The sequence below is a fragment of the Hyperolius riggenbachi genome, chromosome 4 (assembly GCF_040937935.1).
Source record: "Hyperolius riggenbachi isolate aHypRig1 chromosome 4, aHypRig1.pri, whole genome shotgun sequence".
Lineage (NCBI taxonomy): Eukaryota > Metazoa > Chordata > Amphibia > Anura > Hyperoliidae > Hyperolius > Hyperolius riggenbachi.
In genome coordinates, this window is record NC_090649.1 from 478814031 (window position 1) to 478838180 (window position 24150).

General features: G+C 45.1%; 1 long non-coding RNA gene across 1 annotated transcript in view; it reads right to left on the bottom strand.

The window, feature by feature from the left end:
- Window positions 1-24150, bottom strand: part of LOC137571010 (uncharacterized) — a 221325-nt gene that overhangs the window by 41046 nt on the left and 156129 nt on the right. The gene's annotated exons all lie outside the window — the stretch shown is intronic.

Sequence of the window (24150 nt, forward strand, 5' to 3'; positions counted from 1 at the left end):
GGTCTTAGGTTTAGGCACCAACAGGGGGGTCTTAGGTTTAGGCACCAACAGGGGGGTCTTAGGTTTAGGCACTAACATGGGGGTCTAGGGGTTAGGGGTAGGTACAGGGAGGGTTACTTAGGCACCAACAGGGGGGGTCTTAGGTTTAGGCATCAACAGGGGGGTCTAGGGGTTAGGGGTAGGTACAGGGAGGGTTACTTAGTAATTTTTTAAATAAACGTTATTATACGTTTCACTATTTAAACGAAAGATTAACGTTTTTACAATTGCCGATTTAATGCACATTATTTAATGATTTATAACTTTATAAAACATTAATTTTAAACGAAATACAGTACAATACATTTTTAAACGTTATCCATGCTTATCGTTTAAAACCCCGCGCCCTTTTTTCCCAGCGCCCCTTTTTAACGTACGCCTGTATCCTATACAATAACATGCAAGTGTCCCTGCATCATCAACTGAATGGTTGTGTGTCCCTGGCTTTTTTGTACTGAGCATGTGCGCAGCCAGGGCAGTTAGGACACAGGGCCGGATCTGACAGTTTGCTGTGTGTGGTTCACAGAGGTTCTCACTGCATTGTGGGAAATAACAGCTTTTTCCAACTGCCAAGCAAACAGCTCCCTGTGTGCATATACTTCAGACAGTGGTGGGGAACGAGCAGGCGGGACGTGTATGTGCGCGCATTGCGGGGGGTGGGGTGGGGGTGGGGGTTAGCGGCTGTGACCTAGCGCCCATTTTTTAACGGGCGGGCCTTTTTACTGGTAGTCTATAAATTTTGTGTAAGAGATAATGGCCCATATGCAATTTAACTTTTCTCCTGAGTTTTCTCCTAGGAGATAATTTTTTATCTTTGATTTAGAATAACTTTTCAGCATTTTGCAATGGAAAAAGTACCAAAAAGTAGGTGAAAAAGTACTGTCAAAATTATTTTGAGTGTTTTTTTTTTTTACTTGCTGATGGTTTAAAATGCATTTTATTTTAACGTTTAAAAACATCACCTAGGAGAAAAGTCAGGAGAAAAAGGGAATTGCATATGGGCCATTTTGTGTCTTTCCGACTCAAAAGGACAAACCAAGTATTAGGTGGATAATATTTATTTATGCACATGGGACAATGCGTATTAAGGGTTGTAGCCCGCTTCCTAAGGTCAATAAAAAGTACCTTGGGAGTTCTGATCAGAGGCGTTCATGCACATGTCCTATTGCTCCCAAGGCACTTTTTATTGACCTGAGGAAGCGGGCTACAACCCATGAAACGCATTGTCCTATGTGCATAAATAAATATTTTTCTACTAAAAACTTGGTTTGTCCTTTTGAGATTGAAAGACACAATGGGGCTCGAGTTACTAACCAGTGATAACTAAGTTATCACGTCTTAAGGCTTTGTACGTGCAAACTAGGGTACTAACTAGTTTGCACTGCAAAGCTGTTGCTGTTCGCGTGCTATTTTAGCACCTGTACGGCACTACGCGTGCAAAATCAGCTGCTTTGTGTGCAAAGTATGCTTATCATGCTACTTAGCATGTGAAGCTGCTGATTTTGCCCTTGAAGTGAAAAACAGAAACTTTATGCGCAAACTCTTACGCGCATATTAGCGCGTGGAGAGCCAGTTTGCACGTGCTAAGCAGCTTTTCACTGGCGTGCTAACACTTAGCACACTTTTGTGAATCAAGCCCAATAGCTCTTACCCAAATGTATAGTCTATACCAGGCATGGGCAAACTTGGCCCTCCAGCTGTTAAGGAACTACAAGTCCCACAATGCATTTGCCTTTATGAGTCATGACTGTGGCTGTCAGACTCCTGCAATGCATTGTGGGACTTGTAGCTCCTCAACAGCTGGAGGGCCAAGTTTCCCATGCCTGGTCTATACAGTGATATTCCTAGGGCTACCAAGGACAAGAAGATTGACCAGCAGCATCTACAGCAGCAGTCCTGGGACACCGAGCGGGGAGAGTAAATTTACCGCAGGCTCTGACAGTGGTTGAAAGTTTTTGCAACCCACCTTTGTGAGTATATATACATCTATTCTGAGTGTATCCACCTATTACAGTGATATCGCACCATTGTGCTCCTGATCACTTCCATTCTTTCAGAAACTTGGAGGTTACGCTAATCAAAAAGAGTCACAACCCAGTTAATCTAAAACAGGTATTTTAAAGAACATAACCATTAATGTTATTACTTTAGTATTTATATAGCGCCTACATCTTCTGCAGTGCTGTACAGAGTATACAGGGAGTGCAGAATTATTAGGCAAATGAGTATTTTGACCACATCATCCTCTTTATGCATGTTGTCTTACTCCAAGCTGTATAGGCTCGAAAGCGTACTACCAATTAAGCATATTAGGTGAGGTGCATCTCTGTAATGAGAAGGGGTGTGGTCTAATGACATCAACACCCTATATCAGGTGTGCATAATTATTACGCAACTTCCTTTCCTTTGGCAAAATGGGTCAAAAGAAGGACTTGACAGGCTCAGAAAAGTCAAAAATAGTGAGATATCTTGCAGAGGGATGCAGCACTCTTAAAATTGCAAAGCTTCTAAAGCGTGATCATCGAACAATCAAGTGTTTCATTCAAAAGAGTCAACAGGGTCGCAAGAAGCGTGTGGAAAAACCAAGGCGCAAAATAACTGCCCATGAACTGAGAAAAGTCAAGCGTGCAGCTGCCAAGATGCCACTTGCCACCAGTTTGGCCATATTTCAGAGCTGCAACATCACTAGAGTTGGGCCGAACCTCCGATTTTAGGTTCGCGAACTTCCGCGAAAGGTTCGGTTTGCGAAAAAGTTCGCGAACCGCAATAGACTTCAATGGGGAGGCGAACTTTGAAAGTTTAAAAAAATTCTATCAACTGGAAAAATGATAGAAAACATGTTTCAAAAGCTCTAATACCTGGAGCCACACCTAATTGAGTGAAATACACATCACTGCTGGAGGACCCGCCCACCCTCCCTCCTACAAGCAAGGTCCTTTATACCATTTGCCTGCCTACACTAATTAGTTATGGGACAGCTACTACACACTCTGCTAGGGAGATTTTAATTGGCCTCCACCCTCCAACCTCTACCCTTCTACCTATTCCCTCCTCCCTCCTACCGGAGGGAGGAGGGTCTCTTCTGCCAGGGAATTATACTATTTTAAAAACCAGTATACATCATACCATAGCTGGGAATACATACACGAGTATACATCATACCATAGCTGGGGATACATACATGAGTATACATCATACCATAGCTGGGAATTGAACCCAGATCTCACTGTGTGGTGGGCACATCACCCTAAGCACTGTACCACTACAGAAGTAAGTGAAGCTAGCCTAAAATTTAACATTTATGCTCAATGCAATAGAACCATTAGGTTGCTTAAAGAGAACCTGTACTGAGTAAAAATATTTAAAATAAACACATGACGTAACTTCAAATGAACATTGCATAGTTACCTTGCCGTCAGTTCCTCTCAGAAGCTCACCATTTTCTTCTGACAATTATCCCTTCCAGTTCTGACAATATTTTGTCAGATCTGAAATATATCAGTTGCTGTCAGTAAAATATCAGTTGCTGTCAGTTATAGCTGAGAAGAAAACTGATGTACCAGGTAATGTCCATGTTTCCCTATGGCTCAAGTGGGCGATGATACAGTTTAACTGTGTGCTGACCAGAAAGCTGTTATGGGTAATGGCCATTTTCAAAATGGAGGACGGAAAATTCCCTTGATCACAGTGGACAAACCGGACGCGGGACAGAAGAAAGACACTGAGGAGTACACTACATGGAAGGTAAGTATGACTTGTGTATGGTTATTTTGACTTTTAATTTTCAGTTCAGGTTTTCTTTAAAGGATAACTGTAGTGAGAGGTATATGGAGGCTGCTATATTGATTTCCTTTTAAGCTATACCAGTTGCCTGGCAGCCCTGCTGATCTATTTGGCTGCAGTAGTGTGAATCACACCAGAAACAAGCATGCAGCTAATCTTGTCAGATCTTACAAAAATGTCAAACACCAGATCATACCATAGCTGGGAATCGAACCCAGATCTCACTGTGTGGTGGGCACGTCACCCTAAGCACTGTACCACTACAGAAGTAAGTGAAGCTAGCCTAAAATTTAACATTTATGCTCAATGCAATAGAACCATTAGGTTGCTTAAAGGAGAACTGTAGTGAGAGGTATATGGAGGCTGCCATATTGATTTCCTTTTAAGCTATACCAGTTGCCTGGCAGCCCTGCTGATCTATTTGGCTGCAGTAGTGTGAATCACACCAGAAACAAGCATGCAGCTAATCTTGTCAGATCTTACAAAAATGTAAAACACCAGATCATACCAGTTGTGTGCCCACCACACAGTGAGATCTGGGTTCGATTCCCAGCTATGGTATGATCTGGTGTTTGACATTTTTGTAAGATCTGACAAGATTAGCTGCATGCTTGTTTCTGGTGTGATTCACACTACTGCAGCCAAATAGATCAGCAGGGCTGCCAGGCAACTGGTATAGCTTAAAAGGAAATCAATATGGCAGCCTCCATATACCTCTCACTACAGTTCTCCTTTAAGCAACCTAATGGTTCTATTGCATTGAGCATAAATGTTAAATTTTAGGCTAGCTTCACTTACTTCTGTAGTGGTACAGTGCTTAGGGTGACATGCCCACCACACAGTGAGATCTGGGTTCAATTCCCAGCTATGGTATGATGTATACTCATGTATGTATTCCCAGCTATGGTATGATGTATACTGGTTTTTAAAATAGTATAATTCCCTGGCAGAAGAGACCCGGAGGGAGGAGGGAATAGGTAGAAGGGTAGAAGGGAGGAGGGTGGAGGCCAATTAAAATCTCCCTAGCAGAGTGTGTAGCAGCTGTCCCATAACTAATTAGTGTAGCCAGACAACTGAGTCAAATGGTATAAAGGACCTAGCTTGAAGGAAGGGAGGGTGGGTTCTCTAGCACTGAAAGCAGTGTGTTTGACATTAACATGTCTGCTGACAGTGAAATGGAGGCTAAACATTTTGCTCAATACAGCATTATGGGGCGAATCGAACTTCCGCAAAAGTTCACCTGATGCAGGCGAACGCGAACCCCCAAAGTTCGCCTGGAACCGTTCGCCGGCGAACTGTTCGGCCCATCTCTAAACATCACTGGAGTGCCCAAAAGCACAAGGTGTGCAATACTCAGAGACATGGCCAAGGTAAGAAAGGCTTAAAGACGACCACCACTGAACAAGACACACAAGCTGAAATGTCAAGACTGGGCCAAGAAATATCTCAAGACTGATTTTTCTAAGGTTTTATGGACTGATGAAATGAGAGTGAGTCTTGATGGGCCTGTGGCTGGATTGGTAAAGGGCAGAGAGCTCCAGTCCGACTCAGACGCCAGCAAGGTGGAGGTGGAGTACTGGTTTGGGCTGGTATCATAAAAGATGAGCTTTTGGGGCCTTTTCCGGTTGAGGATGGAGTCAAGCTCAACTCCCAGTCCTACTGCCAGTTTCTGGAAGACACCTTCTTCAAGCAGTGGTACAGGAAGAAGTCTGCATCCTTCAAGAAAAACATGATTTTCATGCAGGACAATGTTCCATCACACGCATCCAAGTACTCCACAGCGTGGCTAGCAAGAAAGGGTATAAAAGAAGAAAAACTAATGACATGGCCTCCTTGTTCCCCTGATCTGAACCCCATTGAGAACCTGTGGTCCATCATAAAATGCGAGATTTACAAGGAGGGAAAACAGTACACCTCTCTGAACAGTGTCTGGGAGGCTGTGGTTGCTGCTGCACGCAATGTTGATGGTGAACAGATCAAAACACTGACAGAATCCATGGATGGCAGGCTTTTGAGTGTCCTTGCAAAGAAAGGTGGCTATATTGGTCACTGATTTGTTTTTGTTTTGTTTTTGAATGTCAGAAATGTATATTTGTGAATGTTGAGATGTTATATTGGTTTCACTGTTAAAAATAAATCATTGAAATGGGTATATATTTGTTTTTTGTTAAGTTGCCTAATAATTATGCACAGTAATAGTCACCTGCACACACAGATATCCCCCTAAAATAGCTAAAACTAAAAACAAACTAAAAACTACTTTCAAAAATATTAAGCTTTGATATTAATGAGTTTTTTGGGTTCATTGAGAACATGGTTGTTGTTCAATAATAAAATTATTCCTCAAAAATACCACTTGCTTAATAATTTTGCACTCCCTGTATATACTGTAGTCATCACTGTCCCTCGGAGGAGCTCACAATCTAATCCCTACCATAGTCATATGTCTATTGTATTCTAGGGCCAATTTTTTTTAGTTTTTTTTACGGGGAAGTCAATTAACTTATCTGTATGGTTTTGGGATGTGGGAGGAAACCAGAGTGCCTGGAGGAAACCCACACAGTCATGGGAAAACCATACAAACTCCTTGAAGATGTTGACCTGGCTGGGATTCGAACCGGGAACCCAGTGCAGCAAGGCGAGAGCGCTTACCACTATATCACCATGCTGCCCCTAACTAACTACCAAATAATTGCCGTTGGGCACGTGCCTGTCCACAGCTAAGCCTTAATGTGAACATATGTAAGTAATGAGACTGTTCGCTACCAAAATGAGACTGATTGAACACTAAGGATGGGGAGCCGCGTTAGACTGCTTGCACATGCTCAGTAACGTTGGGGAGGAGCGGAGAGCGGCCAGGCACATGGCTAATTAATATTCACTGCACTCAGTGACGTGCAGTGTTTACTTCCTTGAGCGGCCGCTCTGTGCGGCGATTGGCCGGGCGGGACCACGTGATGCCGCATGCGTCCAAGAGTACGCATCACGGCATCACGGACGCCAGAGTGAGCTGCACAACGCAGGTCACTCTGACGTTTACATCAGAGAGCACCAGGCGTTGCGTTAGGGGCACGTTATGCGACCTTAACGTCCCCTAAAACGCAACGTCCTGGTGTGAAACCAGCCTAAATTAATATTGCAAGTTGTATGCAATATTAATGTTTTTTTGCTTGACTATACTGATTGTATGTTCATTTCACACTAAAGGTGCCTATTAATGGTACAATTTTTTCAACAAATGCGATCTTTCGATGGGATTTTTAGGATCAAGTTGTATAGAAAATTCGCCATTTATGAAGGCAACCGATTAGGAACGATTCTTTGGTCGATTGCTAAATTGGATAAAATCCATCCGCAAGTTGGATTTTATGCCCGAATTTGAAGAAATAATCGTTCAGTAAATGTGAACAATCGACAATTACCTTCCAAATAGTTCTGATCATTCAAATCACATTTAACCTCCTTGCCGGTTATCCCGAGCTCAGTTCGGGGTAACCTGCGCAGGAGGATTTCTCAGGCCCGCTGGCCCGATTTTCACAATTTTTTTTTTGTTACATGCAGCTAGCACTTTGCTAGCTGCTTGTAACATCCGATCACCGCCGCTCACCGCCGATCCGCCGCCATGCGACGCGCCGCCCCCCTCCAGACTCCTTGCGCAGCCTGGCCAATCAGGGCCAGGCAGCGTTGAGGGGTGGATCGGGATTCCCTCTGACGTCCCGACGTCCATGACATCGGTGACGTCATCCCGCCCCGTCGCCATGGTGACCGGGGAAGCCCGTTCTGAATGGGATTTCCTGCTTACTCTGATCGCCGAAGGCGATCGGAGTGGCTGGGGAGCTGCCGCTGCTGAGCGGCTATCATGTAGCGAGCCCTGGGCTCGCTACATGATTAAAAAAAAACCCAATAAAAAATAAGTGCTGCGCTGCCCCCTTGCCGGCGGGAATTAGACCGGCAAGGGGGTTAATATTAAATAGCACTGTAATGTGCACCTTTAGAATGAGGACACTATTATCAGATTTATATTTACATAATCTATGAATAATGCAAGTTGTATGCATCAGGGAGTGACAGAAATGGGGCAGTGGTGGCACCAAACCACCATGGAGTAACAGGGTGGGGGAGGGAGCACTACACCCTTCCCACCCCATAGGATCAGGTGAGCTATTTGCGATGCAGTATTTTGCAACCCCCAATATGAATTAGCCAGAGGTGGCCCCCAGTATTAGGTAGCCAGATGTAGTTTCCTCCCAGTATAGGTAGCCAGGTATAGGTGCCTCCAGTATAGGATGCTAGGTATAGGTGCCCCCTGTATAGGTAGCCAGGTATAGGTGCCCCCAGTATTGGCAACCAAGTATAGGTGCCTTCAGTATAGGCAGCCAGGTCTAGTTGCCCGCAGTTTAGGTAGGTAGGGGAGGGTTAGTGTTAGCAGCATAAAATACTTACCGAGCCTCCGGGTGGTGTGGTGTCTTCTAGCTTTCCTGTAGCTCTTAGCGGCCTTCCGGCATCCTCTGTGTGCAGCTTTCGGCATCCTCTGTGTGCAGCTTCCCGCATCCTCTGTGTGCAGCTTCCCACATCCTCTGTGTGCAGCTTCCCACATCCTCTGTGTGCAGCTTCCCACATCCTCTGTGTACAGCTTCCCACATCCTCGGTGTACAGCTTCCCACATCCTCTGTGTACAGGTTCTGGCAACCTTTGTGTGCAGCTTCCCGCATTCTCTGTGTACGGCTTCCAGCATCCTCTGGGTACACCTTCCCACATCCTCTGTGTACACCTTCCCACATCCCCTGTGTACAGCTTCCGGTATCCTCTGTGTACAGCTTCCCGCATGCTCTGTGTACAGCTTCCCGCATCCTCTGTGAACAGCTTCCCACATCCTCTGTGTACAGCTTCCTGTATCCTCTGTGTACAGCTTCCGGCATCCTCCGTGTACAGCTTCCGGCATCCTCTGTGTGCAGCTTCCGCATCCTCTGTGTGCAGCTTCCGGCATGTCACCTGACCCACATTGGGCCCTGCATGGACGGCCGGAAAGCTATTAGGAGCTACAGAAAGGTTAGAAGACTCTGCCCAGAGGCTCGGTAAGTATTTTACCCCCCAAACCACTGTCCCCGTTATCCCCTGCCAGTTAGATGAGACTTTGGATTGCCTGAGTTCTGGATAATGGGCACTTTGCCGTACTTGTTATCTCTCTGGACCATGAGGATTTTGAACGGAAGCACATTGATTTTTGATTGGTAACTGCTGCCCTTTCACTTATTGTTTTTTTTTTTAAAGTGAACCCGAGGTGTAAACTGAAGTTGAGATAAACAATTGTATTTATCCTCCTACTCCTATAAATTACTTTAAGTATCCCAGGGCTTTCTTTTTATTTAAAGAGAATCTGTATTGTTAAAATCGCACAAAAGTAAACATACCAGTGCGTTAAGGGACATCTCCTATTACCCTCTGTCACAATTTCGCCGCTCCTCGCCGCATTAAAAGTGGTTAAAAACAGTTTTAAAAAGTTTGTTTATAAACAAACAAAATGGCCACCAAAACAGGAAGTAGGTTGATGTACAGCATGTCCACACATAGAAAATACATTCATACACAAGCAGGCTGTATACAGCCTTCCTTTTTAATCTCAAGAGATCATTTGTGTGTTTCTTTCCCCCTGCAGCTATCTTCCACTGAAGTGTCAGGCTGTTTCTTCCTGCAGAGTGCAGACAGCTCTGCCTGTATGTAATTCCTCATTATGTGAAAGCCCAGCCAGCTCAGAGGAGGATTTATCCAGCTTGTAAAAGATAATAGAGCAGAGAGAAGCTGCCCTAATCTAAATAATACACAGGCAGTGTGCAGAGAGGGGCCTGGAGGGGGGAGATGCATCACAGAACCACAACACTGAAGAACTTGGCAGCCTTCCAGACACAGGCTGACAAGTCTGACAAGAGAGAGAAAAGTTGATTTATTACAGAGACTGTGATAGTACAAAGTGCTGCAGTAAGCCAGAACACATTAGAATAGCTTTTGGAAGTTGTAGGATGATAAAAAACAGGATGCAATTTTTGTTACGGAGTCTCTTTAAACATTCACAAAGTAGGTTGAATATTTTACTAATAATCTAACTAAACTAATCAGTGGCAGCCTGTTAAGTGTCCCAGAGTTAGAAAAGGGTCAATAGTTCATGTATTTTATCTCTCTGTGCCCTCAGAAGTCGAATTCTGCCAGGGAGACTTTTGGCTGTAACTTGCTTATCAGTGATGTTTACTATATTCCTGACAAGGTACTGACAAGACAGATGCTGTCACTTCAATGCCTAGAAATTAACTCTTTTAGGCAGCAAAATAAAACAAGTAAAACAACCTGGTTATGAATGTTTTGCACTGTGTATACTCTGTGTATCTCATCATGTCACATGTCGCCTCGGGTACACTTTAAACGTATGCCTCTGGCTGAGTCTTCAGGACCACGGGCCAGGGACCATCTCGGTGACCCCTTTTCCTGTACCCCTGTATTTACTGGTTTTCAGTGGTTCTAAAATCCTGCACAGAAGCGCTTACCTCTGTGCTACATCGCATTAAATCATCTCAAAATGTTTAAAAGATTTCTCTTCCATCTCCATTCACTCTACATTCAGCGCCTCAGGCCCATTCTCTCATTCCACATTCATGGCTGCCACCGAGCAGAAGATATCTGTGCAGGAATGTCCCTGCGAGAGCAATTCCTCTGCTTGTTAAACAGCCGCTATTTGTCAATTATCGCCAATGTTTATCACAGCATGTGCTCTGCTGTGGCCAAACGCACAGGAAGTGACCGAGCCAGACGGCTTTTGCCACAGTCCAATACAGGAAATGTCTGTGCTTTCCTGTGTGGAAGGAGAACACAGATTTTAAGCGCACCTGAAAAATTCATAATAAAAATAAAGAGAGAGAGATGAATTCCTTCAAGTTTTCTCTGGATTGAGCAATGCATAAGGATGCAAACCTACTGTGCATGTGTTTGTATTAAATGTATTTATATTTTCAAGGCAAAGATTAATTAACCAGAGCTATATCTCTGCGGTGAGAGACATCAGCTCTTCTGCAGGGGTGCAGCTTAGGTTTTTGTGGCCCCAAGCAACTCTTCTGAAGCACCCCAACCTACCCCCCCCCCCCTCCTCCACACACACACACACACACACCACACACACACAACACACACACCACACACACACCACACACACCACACACACACCACACACACCACACACACACACACACACGTAAAGGAAAAATGGGCATGGTCCCAAATCAGGGTGGGGAAATGGGCGTGGCCATGACATGATGTGGGTGGAGCCAACTGCATGATGCTATTACGTCAATATGGGCAGCACGGTGGCATAGTGATTAGCGCTCTCGCCTTGCAGCGCTGGGTCCCCGGTTCGAATCCCAGCCAGGTCAACATCTGCAAGGAGTTTGTATGTTCTCCCCGTGTCTGCGTGGGTTTCCTCAGGGCACTCCGGTTTCCTCCCACATCCCAAAAACATACAGATACGGTAAGTTAATTGGCTTCCCCCTAAATTAGCCCTAGACTACACCACACGATACATACATAGACATATGACTATGGTAGGGATTAGATTGTGAGCTCCTCTATGGGACAGTTAGTGACAAGACTATATTCTCTGTACAGCGCTGCGTAAGATGTTGGCGCTATATATATATTAAATAATAATAATAATAATAATAATAATAATAATAATAATAATATGGACCAAAAATCTCTGAAGGGTGCCATGGGAGATTCAGGCAGTCCTGATGGCAAAAAAAGGTAATAATAATCAGTACTAGAAAGATGTACCTAATAAAGTGACTAGCGAAATACAGGTAGCTCCTGGTTAACTAATGAGAAAGGGTCTGTAAGTCCATAATGAACCAGAATCCATTCTCTTTAGTCCCCCTCTGTGTCACCTCAGTTCCCAGGTAGCACAGGAGCAGCAGGACAGTGAGGCCCAAAGCAGGGACGTGCCTCACTTGTACGCTGGCAGTGCCCCTGCTCTTCTGATAACTAATTAGAGATCATAAAACGTCTGTATGTCTGTACAAATACTTCTCATAGCAAGATAGTGTCAAAAAGTTCAACAGATCATCAGGGCCGGATTTGTACTTTCCAGTGCCCTAGGCCTGCTGTCACCAACCGCCTCCACACCACCATCAAAAAACATTCTGTCCAACACTCTGACTAGCGATCACTGGTTTGAATGGGCTTCATTTCAGTTGTGCTGCTCTGCCCCCCAGTTAACAAATAATTCCTGTAATTTGCGCTCCTGCCCGAATGTGCACAGCAGCCGATAGTGTTCTGGGCATGCATACTTGAGAAATGACGCTGATGTATGACCGGTACTTGTCAAGAATGCATAACACTGTACTGGCCTCAGTTGCTGCACATCTGGGCAGGAGCGAGAAATTACAGGGAGTGCGAGTGGCCAGAGCATGCGCTGCTTCTTTTTCCTCTGTGCGACTGGCTGCAGTCGGAGCCACAGGCAGGTGACAGGGAGCGCGAGTGGCCAGAGCATGCGCTGCTTCTTTGTCCTCTGTGCGACTGGCTGCAGTCATAGCCACATACAGGTGACAGGGAGAGTGAGTGGCCAGAGCATGCGCTGCTTCTTTGTCCTCTGTGTGACTGGCTGCAGTCGGAGCCACAGGCAGGTGACAGGGAGCGCGAGTGGCCAGAGCATGCGCTGCTTCTTTGTCCTCTGTGCGACTGGCTGCAGTCAGAGCCGCAAACAGGTGACAGGGAGCGCGAGGGGCCAGAGCATGCGCTGCTTCTTTGTCCTCTGTGCGACTGGCTGCAGTCAGAGCCACAAACAGGTGACAGGGAGAGTGAGTGGCCAGAGCATGCGCTGCTTCTTTGTCCTCTGTGCGACTGGCTGCAGTTGGAGCCACAGACAGGTGACAGGGAGCGCGAGTGACCAGAGCATGCGCTGCTTCTTTGTCCTCTGTGCGACTGGCTGCAGTCAGAGCCACAGACAGGTGACAGGTAGTGTTGGGCGAACACCTAGATGTTCGGGTTCGCGAACGTTCACCGAACATCGCCGCGATGTTCGGGTGTTCGCGCCGAACTCCGAACATAATGGAAGTCAATGGGGACCCGAACTTTCGTGCTTTGTATAGCTTCCTTACATGCTACATACCCCAAATTAGCAGGGTATGTGCACCTTGGGAGTGGGTACAAGAGGAAAAAAAATATTTGAAAAAGAGCTTATAGTTTTTGAGAAAATTGATTGTAAAGTTTCAAAGGAAAAACTGTCTTTTAAATGTGGAAAATGTCATGTTTCTTTGCACAGGTAACATGCTTTTTGTCGCCATGCAGTCATAAATGTAATACAGAGAAGAGGTTCCAGGAAAAGGGACCGGTAACGCTAACCCAGCAGCATCAGCACACGTGATGGAACAGGAGCAGGCCAAGTGATGGACAAGTGACCAAGTGACCAAGTGACAAGTGACCAAGTGACAAAGTGAAAAGTGACAAAGTGACCAGTGACAAAGTGACAAGTGACAAAGTGACAAGTGACAAAGTGACAAAGTGACAAAATGACAAAGTGACAAAATGACAAAGTGACAAGTGACAAGTGACAAAATGACAAAGTGACAAAGTGACCAGTGACAAAGTGACAACTGAGAGGTTGTTCTGGGGAGCTCCACTGCACTCAGTCGCATATGAGGAGAGGTCTCGTCGGGACTGCTGATCCTCCTCAGCTTGCTCAAAGCCTTGAGGGTTCCTGAAGATCCTCTGCTTGGAGTTCGCCGGGGTTCAGCTTGGTGTTGGGGTCGGCGGCGTCCTCCTCACTCCAACGTGGCAGATCTTCTGTTGAAGGAAAAAAAAAAAAACATTGTTAAAAGTCCAGTACCGCTTCTGAAGGACTCACCAAGAGATGCAGGAGCGCTTCAATCTAGCGCACCATCGCTCGCTGGGTGATGTCCCTCCCTACGCGCTGGAATTCTACGCTGCACATGCTAGCACGCTTTTGCGCAGTGCCGAGGCGCATTCCAGCAGCTAGCTACCAAGCTTCTGTGGATCTGATTGGGCCACCATGTTGGATCTCTGCCAAGTACTCCAAAATTTTGAGCAATCCACGTTGCGTGACTGAGCAGTGACAACTCTACAGTCAGCATTACAATACCACTTCTGTGTTTACTGAAGAAATCAATGTTGAAGATGGAAAACCGCTGGCATGATGCAAGTGGGGGATTCTGAAGATGAAAACGATCAGCGTGATGATACCAACATCAGGCAACCTGCCTCAGGAAACGCTGGTACCAGCTATGACAAAGAACAGGACGAGGAACAGCTGGAGTTGGAGCAGGAATTGGATGCCCCCACTGCCGAGGGACAGAGCGGTGCACGTTGGACTTCCACAATTTAGCGGGAATGGACAGCAGAAGAGGAAGAAAGTGATGCTGGTGACGAGTATGGTGCATCACAACAATCACAACACTCACAACACTCACAAGAACATGAAGACAGAGGAGTCTGGCAGGACTCTCTGGCACACATGGCTCAATTCATGCTAGACTGCATTGAACGCGGCCCGCGCATTATTCACTATTCATTATTCTGGAATCTGGACAACACCAATTACTGGGTTTATACCCAGTTTATACAAACACAATGTTAAAAAACTGATTGAAGAAAGTGTCAGACAGGTCAAAAATGGAACAATTCCAGCAGGCCCTTGAGGATGGAGACTTTAGAGAGGAGATTGACATCCTCCTCCTTCTCTAGCCAGTTGTACGCCGACAGACTGACTTCAGCAAACCCAGGAGGACCAGGAGGGCAGCAAAGAACACAAGCTGCTGCTAGTGCCGAAAAGGGAATGGTATTGGCAGTGTCCTTGGAGTGGGAACATTTTCTGACACCCATGCAGCAGCCCACAGAACAGCAATCGGGCAGTTCCACGTCCTCCAACACCAATCGCCTGGAGAAGATGGTCAAGGTCCAGGACTACATGTCAGATGGCGTGGCTGTGTTGAACAATCCATCTGCAGACAGACGGTGAGTGTGACAGGCAGCACAGAAGGACCATGGCAACTCACTCATAGTACCACAGTTTGATAGTGCTGCCCAAAAAATTATATGGATCCGTGGACCCGGGCACTGCGGGCAGTACTGGGAAGTGGGAACGCAGATTTTAGTACCTAAACACACGATACAACATGTTTTCCGGGGTCGGACTCTGAGGCACATACAGATGGTCCCGATCATCATCCTCATCATACAACTCTTCTCCTGAGTCTGACCCACCCACCACCTCTGCCACCCCAACATCCCCAGACACAGACCCCTCATCGTCCTCAACATTAACTTGGGATGCTGGCCTGAGCCAGACCTCCTCCTCCACATCAGGCCCCATCATCTCCTCAATGGCAGCCCTCATTAATCGCTCTGGCGACGGACCGATGGACACAACGTTCTCCTCCGGGGAGGGCTGCTGCTGACCACTGCCTGCTGGGGTGGATGTTATAGCTTGCGTGGGGCGTTGGCTGTTGCTGTTGTTGGGAGTGCTGCTCACAGCGGAGGTCTCTGAGGAACTCATGGTGAGCTCATATAGTGGTTGGCGGTGAGTGGAGTATTACTGATCCCAGCAATATACACACTGACTGGCAGAGTACGCAATGCTATATAGTCTGGCTGAGCGGTGTACACAGAGTGGCAGTACACACAATGCTATATAGTCTGGCTGAGCGGTGTACACAGAGTGGCAGTAAACAATGCTATATAGTGTGGCTGAGCGGTGTACACAGAGTGGCAGTAAACAATGCTATATAGTCTGGATGAGCGGTGTACACAGAGTGGCAGTAAACACAATGCTATATATAGCGTGGCTGAGCGAGGTACACAGTGGCAGTACACACAATGCTATATAGTCTGGCTGAGCGGTGTACACAGAGTGGCAGTAAACACAATGCTATATATAGCGTGGCTGAGCGAGGTACACAGTGGCAGTACACACAATGCTATATAGTCTGGCTGAGCGGTGTACAGAGTGGCAGTAAACACAATGCTATATATAGCGTGGCTGAGCAAGGTACACAGTGGCAGTACACACAATGCTATATAGTCTGGCTGAGCCGTGTACACAGAGTGGCAGTAAACACAATGCTATATATAGTGTGGCTGAGCGAGGTACACAGTGGCAGTAACCAATGCTATATATAGTGTGGCTGAGCGAGCGGTGTACTACTGTTCCCAGCAGCGACACACAATGACTGGGGGGGACCCTGGCTAGCGTGGCTGGAGAGCGAACTACCCTGCCTGCCTACCCAAAGCTAAACCCACAGACAAATGGCGGAGATATGACGTGGTTCGGGTATTTATTTACCCGAACCACGTGACCGTTCGGCCAATCAGAGCGCGTTCGGGTCCGAACCACATGACCCGTTCGGCCAATCACAGCGCTAGCCGAACGTTCGTGGAACGTTCGGCCATGCGCTCTTAGTTCGGCCATGTGGCCGAACGGTTTGGCCGAACACCATCAGGTGTTCGGCCGAACTCGAACATCACCCGAACAGGGTGATGTTCTGCAGAACCCGAACAGTGGCGAACACTGTTCGCCCAACACTAGTGACAGGGAGCACGAGTGGCAAGAGCATGCGCTGCTTCTTTGTCCTCTGTGCGACTGGCTGCAGTCGGAGCCACAAACAGGGGACAGGGCAGTGCAATGGAGAGAAGCCCATCCAAAACAGAGAACAGGTTAGTAGCAAACATCCTATCAAGACCCACTTTGGATGTTCTGTTGTAATTAGAGTGGACCTAAACTCAGAACTTCATCTCTGCTCTAAAAGATATGCAACAACATAACCTTTAAAGAAAAACATATCTTTGTTACAACTGATACAAATCCTGCAATTAATCTGCAGTGTGTCTACTTCCTGCTTTCATGGAAGCAGACATATTGTTAACATCCTGTGCTTTCAAATGAGCTTAGATGTTGTGGCAGTCAGGTGACACAGGGTAGAGATGAAATTAAAACTTGTGATTAGACACAGAGGAGGGGGAATTAGACAGGCTCTCTAAATACATACATGGTACATTTCTATGTTTTCCTTCTGTCCTGTGCAAGAGTTCAGCTCCACTTGAAAGCATCTGAATGACATTTATTTATATTTGCTGAACAATCTATGCATCTCTTTTGAATGCTGAATGTACATATGGCGGTGTGCTCTAACATACGGACAGTATACAGGAACAAAGTCTGAAGAAGGCTTATTAGCAGAAAGCTTACTCTTTTTCTTTTAAACCAATAAATGGTATCATCCTGATCCTCAAAACTCTCTGCTTTCGCTGATGGTTAAGAGGGTACAATGCTCTACTGCTACAGGAAAGGAAAAGGATGCCAAACCAAACACACTAGCATAGACTTGCCAAAGGTCTCCTACTGAATAGGTGCTGGCTTACTGAACAGGCAGAGCCAAGATCCGAACCCTGGTCTCCTGTGTCAGAGGCAGAGCCCTTAACCATTACACCTTCCAGCTACACCTCTGGGCATGCACAGTAAGTACTCATCTATTGCTGGTGCCTACGCAGTTTGTCCTGTGGACATCAGCGACCGAGATCCTGCCAGCCTCCTCCCAGCGGATCACAGACAGCTGTTTCGTGTTACATTAACGCTTCATCAGGTAAAAAAAAAGAAAAAGGTTTTATTTGAGGGGTCAGCGGAAGAAGAAATTAGAAAGATGGGAAAGACCTGGAACGAGATCCAGAGCTGGCACTGCCATTAAGGCACAGAAGGCAATTGCCTCAGGGCACGACCACCCTGTGCTGCCGGGCCCCGCAGGTGGTCTCCCCGGATTTCTCCCGAGTCCTTGGGGCAGAGATGGATTAAGGGGGCCCTAGCAAGGTAGTAGATTTGGGGCCCCTTGTGGTCCTTTTGGTAAGCGGAAGTGGAAAGAGATCAAAGAAGGGTGGCAGGAGGGCCCCTTAAAACCCACTAGGCCCCCCTAAGCACCTGCCTAGGTTGCCTGGTGGATGATCCTGCTCTGCGCTGGGGCCCGTGCACTGGGAGTAAAAGGGACAGATGAAGATTTGTTGTTTTCACTGTAGAAGATTTACCTGCATGTATCAAAAAAGGGCGCCTGGAAAAAAGGGCGCGGGGTATAGGCGAAATTTTAAGTTTTAATGCAAAACCATATTTTTCGTTTAAGTGCTAAGTTTCATTTAGTGCTAAATAGGTTAAATAAACTGAAATGAAATGGCAAAATACAGTCTAAAACAACAAACGAATTATGAAATGTCAATTGTCAAATAGCGTCTATAACAAAAACGATATTTACACTTGTATTAAGCATAGCAATGCAATGGTAGATTTTACAGATATTTTACTGCAATTATACCTAACTGTAGGCTCACACAGATCTCTCCCTATCCCTAACCCCTAGACCCCTCTCTTTGTTTAAATATACATAATTTAATAAATTGTACATATTACATATATTGTGCTGTAACTATACCTAACCTTACTCTCACACAGAGCCCTCCCTGTAACTATCCCTAACCCCTAGACCCCCCGTGGTGATGCCTAACCCTAACCACCCCCCTGGTGGTGTACTATATTGTACTGTAACTATACCTAACACTACTCTCACACAGAACCCTCCCTGTACCTATCCCTAACCCCTAGACCCCCCCTGGTGGTGCCTAACCCTAACCACCCCCCTGGTGGTGCCTAAACCTAAGACCCCCCCTGGTGTTGCCTAACCCTAAGACCCCCCTGGTGGTGCCTAACCCTAAGACCCCCCTGGTGGTGGCTAACCCTGAGACCCCCCTGGTGGTGCCTAACCCTAAGACCCCCCTAGTGGTGCCTAAACCTAACCACCCTCTGGTGGTGCCTAACCCTAAGACCCCTCTGGTGGTGCCTAAACCTAACCACCCTCTGGTGGTGCCTAAACCTAACCACCCTCTGGTGGTGCCTAAACCTAAGCACCCCCCTAGTGGTGCCTAACCCTGAATCTCCCCTGGTGATGCCTAACTCTAACCATATACACCTGGTGGTGTATATTGCACTGTAACTATACCTAACCCTCCCTGTACCTAACCCCTAGACCCCCCTGGTGGTGCCTAACCCTAACCACCCCCTGGTGGTGCCTAACCCTAACCACCCCCTGGTTGCGTATATTATACTGTAACTATACCTAACCCTCCCTGTACCTATCCCTAACCCCTAGACCCCCCTGGTAATGCCTAAACCTAACCATACCCACCGCACAAACACCCTAAACACATCTAAACAATAATATATTTAATCCTTAAAATACTTCATTACAAATAACATAAATAAAATAATTTATATATTTGTAATAGAATAAATAGCCTTAAAATCACGTATACATTAATATTATAAATAGAGAAAAGTATATATAAATATATACATTACAATAGATAGCCTTAATGTACGCATTAGAAATCTTAAAATAACAGTAATATTAAAAGCGATATTTTAGTAACTATAATCAACGCATTATAAGTGTAAAAACAAAGTTAATACCAAAAGCGATGTATTTCTAATACAATAAGGTTGAAAACGGTATTTAAGCATTATACATATGAAAACGAATTTTTAAATGATCAAAGAAGTATAAACGAAAATTTAGTTGTAAAAAATAAGTAAAAACTGCTATAAGCGAAATTTAAAAACGCAAAAAATAAGTATAACACCAAGTCAAAACTAACTTTATTTGTTATAAACCTTATTCTGTAAACAAAAACTTTTGTTACCATGATCCCTGCAACCGCTATTTCTCGGGCGCCCTTTTTTCCTGTAGGGCGCTCAATAGCCGATATTTTGCATTGCAGTCTATGGCGGCGGCCTTTTTGTCCACTATCCCTGTGCGCCCTTTTTTACTAGCACCGATTTACCTACTTCCTGCTAGGACTTCCTGTGAAGTAAAGTTCTCCGAACGTGGACATAGGCTACATTAAAACCATAAACGGTGTCCCAAGCCCTTTCAATACAATCCAGAACTAATAAAACCTTGTGTCGGAGTCGCTCTTTATCTTACATCTCCTATACGCTGCCCATGCTAAGAAAGAATTCTGCTACAGACATAATCTATTTATTTCTGCTTGAAGCTATTTTACAAAAAAAAAAAAAAAAAAAAAACACATACTGCGAGATTATTTATACTCCGAGCCGCACGGTGCATTATATTATAATGATAGATCTGGGCTGTGTGTGTAACCTGTCAGAAATCATTTTACACCGCTTCAAAGTGAAGCCGGAACCTCGCGTCACGTCAGGGGAAACGAGCCCACGGCGGGAGGAGGAACGTGGCCACGCTGCATTACAGGCAGTTTCACTTCTCGTTTTTTTATCCACTCGTACTGCGCCGCTGGAGTCATCTGTAATTTGTGAACAAAAATCTTGCCAGAGTTTTCAGAAGCTGAAAAGACTTTTGTATAAAAATCTGGGGCCAGGCCTGATAAGAGGGTCAGGATGGGAGCTGGGCCGGAATTTTTGGAAAGGTCACAAAGGCCCTGGCCTTGGGCGGCTGCAGCCCAATGAACAGGCACCTGAACATGAAAGAAGGGATGATACATTTGAAAGAGGAGGCTGAAAATGGGGAAGAACTCATTAAAAAGAGAAACTGATGCCCAAGGGAGCTGTTCATGAAAGAGCTGGGCTACAGCACATGGATGATACACATGGAAGAGGGGGCTGCACATGGAATGGGAGGGGCTGCTGTACATGTATGATACACATGGAAGAGGGGGCTGCACATGGAATGGGAGGGGCTGCTGTACATGTATGATACACATGGAAGAGGGGGCTGCACATGGAATGGGAGGGGCTGCAGTACATGGATATCACGCATGGAAGAGGGGCGTAATGGAAAAATCGGTTTCGCAAAAAAAATTGAAATTTTGCATAATTTCATCCTTACACGAATTGTCATAATTACTATTGTTTTCATGACAACATTTTCGGAATTACGAGTATTTTTCAGGATGAATATTTGGGTAAAACACGAAATTACAATTTTACAACACAAAACAGGTTCTCACTTTTCAGCACTACAAAACAAAATGGCCTTGATTAACTGAGTGGATGTCTGCTATTCCAGTAGCACACAGTGAAGTATATGGAGAAGTTTAGAGCAGTTATCGGGATATTGGGATATTGGCCACTGGCCAGCTGCTTTTTTTTTTTCACTTGCTAGAGATATCTGAAGGATAAACCTGGACTAGTTGCGGATGGCCACAAAGCTGGGACCTCATGTAATTTTGCAGTGGCTGGATAGTGTAATGGTTAAGGGCTCTGTCTCTGACACAGGAGACCAGGGTTTGAATCTCGGCTCTGCCTGTTCAGTAAGCCTGCACCTATTCAGCAGGAGACCTTAGGCAAGTCTCCCTAACACTGCTACTGCCTATAGAGCGCGTCCTAGTGGCTGCAGCTCTGGTGCTTTGAGTCCGTGAGGAGAAAAGCGCTATATAAGTGTTTGTCTTTTGCAGGCTGTGAGCTATGTGGTTCTAACATGGATGGTTCTCCACTGTCACCAGCTGAAGAAACATACTGGAGATAAGTTGACTGCAGGCCCCAACTTTGCCGCTGAAGAAGATAGAAGACTATATAAGAATCAAAAACTTTCCCAAAAAGGCTATTGATGGAAACATCCTGAACTCACTGTTGGCTTAGGTTTGCACAGTGGCATCTGAACAAACGACAGGACTTTTGGAGCAATATCCTTTGGAGATGTTGTAGTGTTGCAACAACTGTTGGTAATGCACAGTGATACTGTTGTAGGTAACACAAACATCTTATAGCAACTGTGAAGCATGGTGGTAAAGGGGTGGCGATTTAGGCTTCTTCTGCAACCACCCTGGACCTGGGTACCTTGTAGTCATTAAGTCGACCCTGAACGTGTTTGTACACCAAAGTATTCTAAAGACAAATGTGAGTCCATCTGTGGGACAACAAAAACTTGGCCTAATTGGGTCACACAACTGGCCAAACACTCCAGCAATCTTACAACAGAATGGCATGAACTGGTCGCATCAGGAAACCATTTTGCTCAATGAATATTGAAATTGACTAATTTTAGCCACTACTGGTGGTAATAGTAATGTATTTATTGAGATCACATCTAACATTGCAGCAATCAGAATTACATTTTTCTATTAAAAGACAACTTTTTTTCTTCAAATGGTGTCATTAGGGAACCTCTTCCTGCAAAGGTAATTAGAATTTCTTAGCAGAAGTCCAGAGAAGTGCCCCAACACCCCTGCTGTGCCACTGGCCATAAATCGTCACTCCACTGTGACCAGGTATCATAAAAACAGGGTCTCTTGAAGAATGCTGTTAGCTATATCCTCACTCCGACCCAGTGCACACCAAAAAACCTCTAGCAGATCCTCAAAACGCTAGAGGTTTTCGAAGCAGATTTCAGAGCGATTCTAGGCATGTTTTCTAAACATGCCTAGCACTTTTTTGGCGCGTTTTTGTGTAGTAGATTACAAATATTGTTACAGTAAAGCTGTTACTGAACAGCTACTGTAACAAAAACGCCTGGAAAACAGCTTTTATCTAGCGTTTCCACTTTCCTATACTTTAACATTGAGCCAGAAACGCCTCAGAAATCAAAAAAATGCTGCAGCCCCCGAGTTTGCGTTTGAGGGAAAAATGAGCCGCTCTGGTGTGCACCATCCCATTCACTTTCAATAGCCAAGCGGTTTTCCCCCTGCAAGTGTTTTAAAAAATGCTTCAGAACCGCTCTGGTGTGCACCAGCCCTTCCAGAGGAAGCTCTGGCTTCACAGACCCTTTATCTGATCTAGGTTCCCTCAGCTGAAAGATCAAAGGAGGCCATCTCCCAGCTGGCTAAGTTCAAAGAGCAGATGGCCCAACCGTAACCCTTAAATGTCTATAATAATCCATAAACTGCTATATTTGTCATATTTCCTGTGTTGCAAAGCTGCCAGGCTCTTCCAACTCGCAGAGTGTGTCGGACCTTACCTGGCACTGGTACTGAGAAGATTCCAGAACAATCCGAGTTATGGACTGTAATTGAGACAGGTCCAAAGAACCCATTGATACTACAGAGGTCGTGTTTGGAATCATTGCTCTGGATAAATCCTGACTGACCTAAAAATGTTCTTAAATCTGCCCTGACCTGTACGGTTCTGGGAGATAGAGCCCATATATAGTTTAGATATGGTTTTCTGTCTCCATGAGAAGGAGGATGGCTCATCTCAGGTTCCAAGGGATGTGTGGTCCCCGCCCTCACTCCTCCTTACTGTGTCAGGAGTATAACCAGAGCAGAGGACCCAAGATCTATGTCCTCCACCTTGAACATCATCCGGATTACATATTGCCAGCTTGAGGACATGCTGACATCCCTCCTGTTTGGACTTTAATGCTGAGTCCCCTGATCCGGAAACAAAGGAACTTAACTTGCTTTTCCACAAAAGGACATATTTCATAGGAACCTTAAGTATTTGTTTATTTCTTTCCCTTTTATTTTTTATACTGGGTTACTTGTCTCTTTAATTGTTGATTTTAATGATTTTCTGTATATATTAATTATTTATATTGCATTTAATAATAAACAACTCCAAAGTCATTTATTGATTTCTCAGCATACCTACTACTCAGCCACACAGAACTTAAAGCGGAATATAACCCTGCATTTCAACTTTGCTCTAAAACATTATTTACAGCATATTATATGCAAAAAGCATTTTTTTTTTACTAGACCAGCATTAGAATAGTTAAACACAGAGGTTTAAAGTTCCATGGAGAGATATGCAGAAGTTCAGATTGTTACATTCTATTTAGTTATATGTATCTATTGAGAAATGTTACACACTCTTTGGCTGTCCTCCAACTCCTCAGTCAGAGAAAGTGAGTCACATTCAACACTTAGATACATTTATGTAAACAAAATGTATCTATGTCAGCTTCGGATGCGTCTGCAGAAATCTCCAGGAACTTTAAAGCTCTGTGTAACCCTTCCAATGCTGGTCTAGTAAAAAAAAAATGCTGGTTGCATATAATATACTGTAAATAATGTTTTAGAGCAAAGTTGAAATGCAGGGTTATATTCCGCTTTAATCCTAGTTTTCTGAAGAGTCGCTACCACTGTTCATATAGCCAGATAAAATAGAGTGTGTTTTAACCGTTTTTATCCGCAGGTCTTAGAATCAGTCAGAGTGGGCTTCTCTTTCCCATTTAAAAAGAGATGGTGGCTGCCTAGTATTTTTGTGTTTTATAGTTTGCACGCCTCCTTCTGGTCTGTCTTCTGCCAAAATTCCAACTGTTTCAGCTCATCGATTGCATCCACAGGTTGAACGGTCTGTGGGCTGAAATACATTGGAAGGCA